Genomic DNA, 7,592 nt, shown 5'->3' with positions numbered 1-7,592 from the left:
CAAGGTATCAGCATTATCAACTTAAGACAAATATATATTTGCCCTAAAATCCTCAAACAGATGACATTTAATGACATAAAATGAGATCAGTTTTGTGGAAAAAGTACCTCGGGATGGTTATTTGGTGTAAAAATGTACCAAATCTACCAAACAAATGTGGCACTACCTCCTGTGGTAACCCCCTTAAAACTAAGGTAGCAGCAGAAAGAAGCTGCTTTTTAAAGAACCTCATGTTTGAGTAAAAATTCTGTAAATTTTCCAGTCTGTTGATAGTAATTGCTAAAAATGAAACTTCCAAATAAATAAATAAATCCTAAAACTGAAATACATGCATCTATAAATTTGCCAGTGAACATAAGGATAATTAAAAGGCCTGGCGGAAAAGCACATCCTGAACACAACAATTGATTCAAGTTATTTGGAGACAGTGTAGGTACGTTTGGTGTCGACCACACCAGACCCTTTCAGGATAGCATGAAGCCACGTGACAAGTGGAGCCAAAAAAGGACCTTTTAGTATAGTATATTGTATATACTTTACTAAACAAACTAGGAAATCCATTTTATGGACAACACATGCAATAAAAGTCTGAAACATGTGCAACCAATTTTAATTGGGTTGTAAGTCTGTGTTAATGATAAACAACTGCAACAGGATATAACTCCTGACGTTTTCTTAAATGAATTAGGCCAGATGTTTATGGCCAGATGTTTATGTTCCTTGTTTATGTTCCTCATGTTAAGTATATTGACTTTATCAGTTTCCATGGGGTGCACTTATTTATTTATAGTACTTTATGCTGGATGCATTGTACTGTTGGAATCTTGCTTGTTGGTAAATAATGAAACAAACCTACGATTCAGTGTTCCTGCTGTGGTAAAATGTGCAATACATATCAAAACATAGAGCGATTATTTCAGTGAAGTATAGCTTATTGTTATACCTTAAAACTGATTGGTAGCTTAGGCCTTCAAAAACATAAAATCTATAAATGGATCTTGGATTTTGCTCGAGATAAAATGACATCAGTTGCCGTTACTTTGGAAAACGCTGCAGATTTTCCAAAATTCACTCAAAAACATCATAGTTTTACAAGTGAGGTTTGGAGAGTAAGCAGAGGTTCACTTTTTATTTATATGTCTGTTTGTACTTGGCTGCTGCAGTTTAGGAACAGCAAACATCGCTGTTTTGATTCCATCTCTAAAGGAGGAAAACTTTGTTTATATGTCTGTGTATGTAATCTGATCTACTACACATTTGGCTGGTGCATAGCTGTGAACCAAAGGAAACACATGATCATTTGGTTGAGTGGTCTATTTTCTGCTACTTTCACAATGTTTTCAAAGACATCCTTGAACGACCAACAGCAGCAACACGTTCACATAGGATTTCAATATACAAGTGAGCTCTGATCATGAAGTTTCCTTATAGATGTGTCCATTATTATATATCTGTGTGTGTGTCGTGGGTGTTCTTTGGGTGACAGCTCCAAGCAGCTATTATTAGTTCCAGTCACATTTCAAATACAAACACATTTGTAATCCAGGCTTAGAAACAGCATTCATCAACAAACGTCCCATCCCACTGTGTATAGTCATTGTAATAAGAAAATACAATTTCTCAATTCTAAGGTTTTGCATATCAGGGCATAATAAGAAAAAAACAAATCGGGTCAATAGTAGATCTCAAAATTATGTAAATACAACCTCAGATGAAAAAAATAACATATTACACTGTTATTATTTATTTAACAAAAATTGAGTTAAAATGCAGAAGCATTGGGCTAAAAAGCACACAAGTACGTCTTTACTACTTCCACAGGAATGGAGAGGTAAGTAGCAGCAAGGCGCTGCTGATCAAATGCATGTGATTAAGTGATCATTGGCAAGTGGAGCACTTGTATAAAAGAAAAAAAAAGATTGAAAGTGTTGCAATAGCCTAGTCAAAATCCTGACCTCAGCCTGAGAGCTGTGCATAAGCAAACATCCCCAAACATCAATGAGAGTTGTCTACAATTCCTCCACAATGAGGTGAGAGGCTGATAAAGCCATATAGAAAACTCACAGTTATTGCTACTTAAGGTGGTTCTAAAAGTTCTTGAATCACGGGGTGTACTTAGTTTTTTCACACCCAGCTTTTGGTTTAGTTTTTGTTAATAAATAACAGCACAGTGTATAATATTGTGTTGTTATTCATTTGTATTTAACTACTTTGAGAACCTGATAAGGAGTGTATGATTTTTATTGTGTCCTGAAATGCAAAACCTTCAAACTAAAAGGGGTATACTTTCTTTTTAATGATTCTGTAAATAGGACTCTTTATTGTGCCAATAATTAATAGCCCGCCTTAAATATACCAGTCCTACATGATGGTAACAGTTGAATACTGAATGTTAAGAAGGGGCATTTTTTGTGTGCCTATTAAGAAAAGAAACCTCTAGCAACAGGTTTGATGGACACAGAAAGTCACGCTGTCATTGAGGCCTCTGGAGATTACTATTTTGATGCATGGAAGTTTCTAAGAGGTGGCACCTTAAGAAAACCCAAATAACATTTCTGGATGTTAATTCTGAGTCTGTGATAACAAAATTATGTCCACATTTACTGGTCATTTTATCTTATCACTTCACTGAGAATGTTATTGCAGTGAGCAGTACATGCAAGAAAACCCCAAAAAATCCTGTAATTGAAATAATTTAGCATGAAGGTGTGTGTGAGTGCTCAAAAATACCTATAAGCAGTCACATCAAAGGAAACATCTGCAAGGTAGTCTGAGTATGTTTAAAAATAAATATCATAATCTAATTAATTGTAAGATGAACTCAAAGGACTCCTAAAATTGATCCATTTTTGGAACTTGTGCTAATGGGTGATCACAGCTTGTATGTGTCACTTATATGTAGTAGTTTGGCAGCCATGGTGGACTCCGCATATTAAAGAGATATGGGCCGGAAAGCTTCTGTAATGGCAGAATAAATGGACAATGAAGCAAAAAACCAAAAAGACTTACCTTAAACTCTGTCAGCATAGCTCAATAGGTGCAAATTATATTTCCCATGACAATTTGTGTCTCTAAATTTGCATTTTAAGTAATAACTGGTAAATGACTGATAGCTGGTGAAGTTATCAACTAACTCTAGTTTGCAAGCTGAATCTATAAAGTGCGAAGACACACAGTTTCCTTCACCAGAACTGGAGTATGAAATTCTCACCCCAGAGCAGACATATTAGTAAAAATGCTTGAAAAGGTATCCAAACATAATTAAAAAGTGAGGCCTAGCAGAGGCAAGCTAAAACCGCCTTAACAAAATCCAAACTGGTAAAAGTTTTATTTTATTTTTAAATCACCAGCTGTACATTAGTTTGGAAGGGCAATCGTAGCTTTAGAGGAAAAAACTCTAACTAACCAAGGAAGTAAAACTGAAAGTACAGTCATGGTCAAAATTCCGTAGTAAAGCTCTTTGACTCATAGATAGATAGATAGATAGATAGATAGATAGATAGATAGATAGATAGATAGATAGATAGATAGATAGATAGATAGATAGATAGATAGATAGATAGATAGATAGATAGATAGATAGATAGATAGATAGATAGATAGATAGATAGATAGATAGATACCTTTATTAGTCCCACGAGTGGGAAATTTCATGTTAAGGCTGCCAACCTATTGCACGCATTGGCGGCATCATCTTACCCTCCGACCATACATACATTACACAAAAACATCACATGGGGAAGACAGGTCAGAGAGGTGTAACAATGGAAAATGCACCACATGAGGAAAGATAAGGACAAAAAAAATAACTCCCTCCAGACCATACATACATTACACAAAAACATCACATGGGGAAGACAGGTCAGAGAGGTGTAACAATGGAAAATGCACCACATGAGGAAAGATAAGGACAAAAAAAAATAACTCCCTCCAGACTGATCTCCAACAGGGAGATCAGTTTGAGAACAGAAAAAAAACACATCATGAAAATGATTATGATTGTTCAACAACTTATTGCACATGTATACAAAAAATGTATGAAGGACAAAATTAATGCCACCTCTTACAACTTTCAGATAATAATTACTGTCAGTTTCCTCTTGGCTCTATAGTAATCTCAGACACATAGTTCACACTGAAGCCTCACCTTCCTGTTATCTTCTGTTTGTGAGGGGTGACCAATCAGGAGACAGTAGGCTTAGAAGAAGGTTTCAAGTACTGGATGAACTGTGTGTCTACACCACGCCTCTGTGTAAGATTACAGTTAAATCCTGTGAAGCTACTCCAGTTGAGATCAAGAACAAAAATTTGGAGCAGGAAATGGTCATCTAACATCTTATATCGTTCCCATAATCACGTGACCTGTTGTTAACATTCAAATGTAGGTGCCATATCCACGAAAAGAGGAGGCTCCCACAGAGCACCTCCTCCCAGAACATTGTTTTTTGCTTGATATATAAAAAGATGACCCTGTGATCATGCAGGTTGCAAGACACAAGAATGAGAATCTCTTCTGAGCCATAAAACCGTCAATATTCCTCTTGAGAGAAAGAATCAAGTCATATTAATTTTTATAATTAGCAAAGTAAAGGTGAAGCAGTGGAGAGTTAATTACTCAATTACTGCCTGCAAGTTAATTTTTAACTATCTGAAATGAAGTTAGTCATTATTTAGTGATTGGTTGATAATTAAGAGTCTAATCTAAATTAATGGTTGCGAGACGGTTTTTTGATCCTGCTGTGCGCTTGGTGCAGCATTAAACCAGGAAAGTGGATGCCATTCCAATTAGAAGCGAAAGGATTTAATGTATTGATGTTTTGTTTTTTTCCTCCCACAAATCTTTTGCCTGACACATAATGAAAGCTTTGATAATTTAGAAAAGGAAAGACCCCATTTCCAGGCGAGTGCGTTTTAGCTCCTTCTCTCCATGCAATTAGGAAACTTTTTCTCCATCTAATTATGAACATAATTGTGCCTGTGACAGAATATTGGGAGGAAATGCAAATTGTGGTTAAAGTTATTTTCTTTAATTCACCTCTCGTTTGATAGATTAAACCTGATGCCTTTAAGATCTGCCTGTGTGTTTAAAATTGAGTGGATTAAATGCCAAACTTCCTCTGGAGCAACAATTCCATTTCAATTAAAACTGACTTATCACCTTCTCCTAAAACGTGCTTAATATGCCAAAAATTTTTCCATGCTTGAAAGAGTCCAAAATGCCATTTTAATTGTTATCAGTGAGTCGCATCTCCCCCTCTCTCCCTCTTTTCTCTTTCTTCTGCCCACCCTCTATTTTTTTCCTTGGCTGTCTTGGCACAAGCCGCACGGAAATAGACCTAATTAACCCCCCTACCCCGCAGGGAAATCCGCTATGCAAATTAACATTTTCAAAATATAGTAATTTGAGAAATGGCGACGCCAATTTTTCATGCACGGGCTCGAAATATTTGCATATACATTTAGCAGCCCAATCAATAGAGCTACTTCTCACGTGCACATTTGTGGAGGGGAGGGGTGAGGCATTAAAATAAATGCTGGGATCTGATGGGCATACAGGGGAAGAATGGTTGGCCCTATTCGGCCACTGGCTAACTACTGGAGCCCAACAAAACCATCTGCTGGCAGTGAAACGGTGGAAGGGAGAAAAGAGGGAGGAGAAAGTCCCCCACCCCACCCCAAAGGGCCCAGCTTAAAGCCACTCTGTAAACAAGGAAATATGTTTTAATTAGGAAGCAAGTTCACGCGCATCTCATTTAAATCACTTTAATGAATAGCTCCGTCAGAGTGGCCCCCGTGCGCTGACATGAAATGACTGATGCTGTTTGAAACAAAGGCCTTTTCTTCGGCGCGCTCGGTTCATGTTTTGTTTTCTCAACTCACTGAGCTCCTCATTGTGTGTTAACCCCTACAACTTCAATTTAAAGCATGAACAACTGTAGACTCAGTTGCACACTTATTTATTTGGTTAGCATGAGCTCAGATTTGACAATAAGCACATTTAAAGAAATCAAAACATAATTTTTACCGAATATTTTGACACAAAAGTGCCATGACACTGACAGGCAGATTCACTTTGTTTGCTATATAACTGGACAGAAAAGTGCATGGAAGGCACACGATAGTCTTTGACCACAGCTGTTCAGAAACACAATTACACTGAAGATGTATGTGCTTTATTTACATGATCTCAATGATTTATTTTTATGTGTGCCACTCTGTGACAACCCTCATTGTTTCCTTCATGCTAATCAGCAAATGGATAATATATTGCTGAGCGACGGTTATTTAAATCTGAATACATGTGCTTTATTTCAATACATGACCCTTATGTTAAATCCCTAAATGTATACAATGTATACCACTTTAATGTTGTTTTGTTTTGAGCATCTTTCTTTGCACAGCTGTAGGTTTCACATCAGTCTATTGTCATCAGTTAAGCCTTACAACTTCTCATGTCTATAAAACAGACATAATTACCTGTGTGATAGAGTCAGTAGTGACTTTGGGAAATTAGATGTGGGATTCCTGGTGTGGTATAGGCTGTGTGGTTACATCCACATCCTGAGACCCCAGCTCATTGGTTAGCTATTACTGCAAATGTTTTGGCTCAACCTTGCAAAATTAGCACCATGTCTTACTTCAAATTTGTTGACCAGTTACCTCAATTAGCATTCACAGTTCCACATTCAAGCACTGACAGCATACAGCTTTTCTTACAGTGACCACAGCACAGGCACATTTTGAGCCTTTACATAAACTTCAAACTTGTGTTTGTGAAGCTCAGCGGGTTATTGTTAAACATGGATGGTTTTTGAGAAGGTTTGGATTTGATTGCAGATTCTTGAGAAGTAGGATGCTCTGAAGACCAATGCTACAAGTTCCTGCAGCTTCATGTACAGTAGAAGACAGGAAGTTACTACATATGTTCTAAAGAGGAAGCAAACTGAACATCACATACATATACAGTCATAGTAAATAGAAAGTATCTATGTATCTATCAAGTCTACAGTTTCAGGTACCAAGACATAATAAAAATAAAATCTAGCTGTTGCCAGGTCCTAGATGAACAACATGTGACTCTGTTACACTGTGTCATTAATTAATAAAAACTCAACTCAAAATCGAAGTACACACTATGACTCAATAATGAATGCATTGCTTTCACACAAGAATGAAAACAATGCTGTATATACACATCTATACATGTTTATATGTATACATATACATATACACATTTACATATGTATTATTTGCAGAATATTATTTGTTGATTGTTTCTTGTAAGCTTTGTGGTCTTTGCCTGATGTAAATTAATTCCATGACAATAATAGTATTATTAGTATAATATTTGCTTGATTCATTGTAATAAAAATATCACGATGAAACTCAGTGGCATTTTAGTACATAGTTGCAGAAGCTATAAGATCAATATATTATTTATACATAAGTAATATATCACCTCCTCCTAAAATTAAAGCTGAGCTCTCTTGATTAAAGGGTCACTGATTTTCCTTTTTTCTGTCAGACGTGACACTGAGCCTTCAATGGCACTCAGCCAAATTCACAGGACAGTTTAAGCAATTAATGCTCAG

The sequence above is a fragment of the Diplotaxodon limnothrissa genome, linkage group LG6 (genome assembly GCF_057381915.1).
Source record: "Diplotaxodon limnothrissa isolate DT_005_m linkage group LG6, D_limnothrissa_male_GT1.1, whole genome shotgun sequence".
Taxonomy (NCBI): domain Eukaryota; kingdom Metazoa; phylum Chordata; class Actinopteri; order Cichliformes; family Cichlidae; genus Diplotaxodon; species Diplotaxodon limnothrissa.
Note: the sequence above shows the minus strand (reverse complement) of the source record.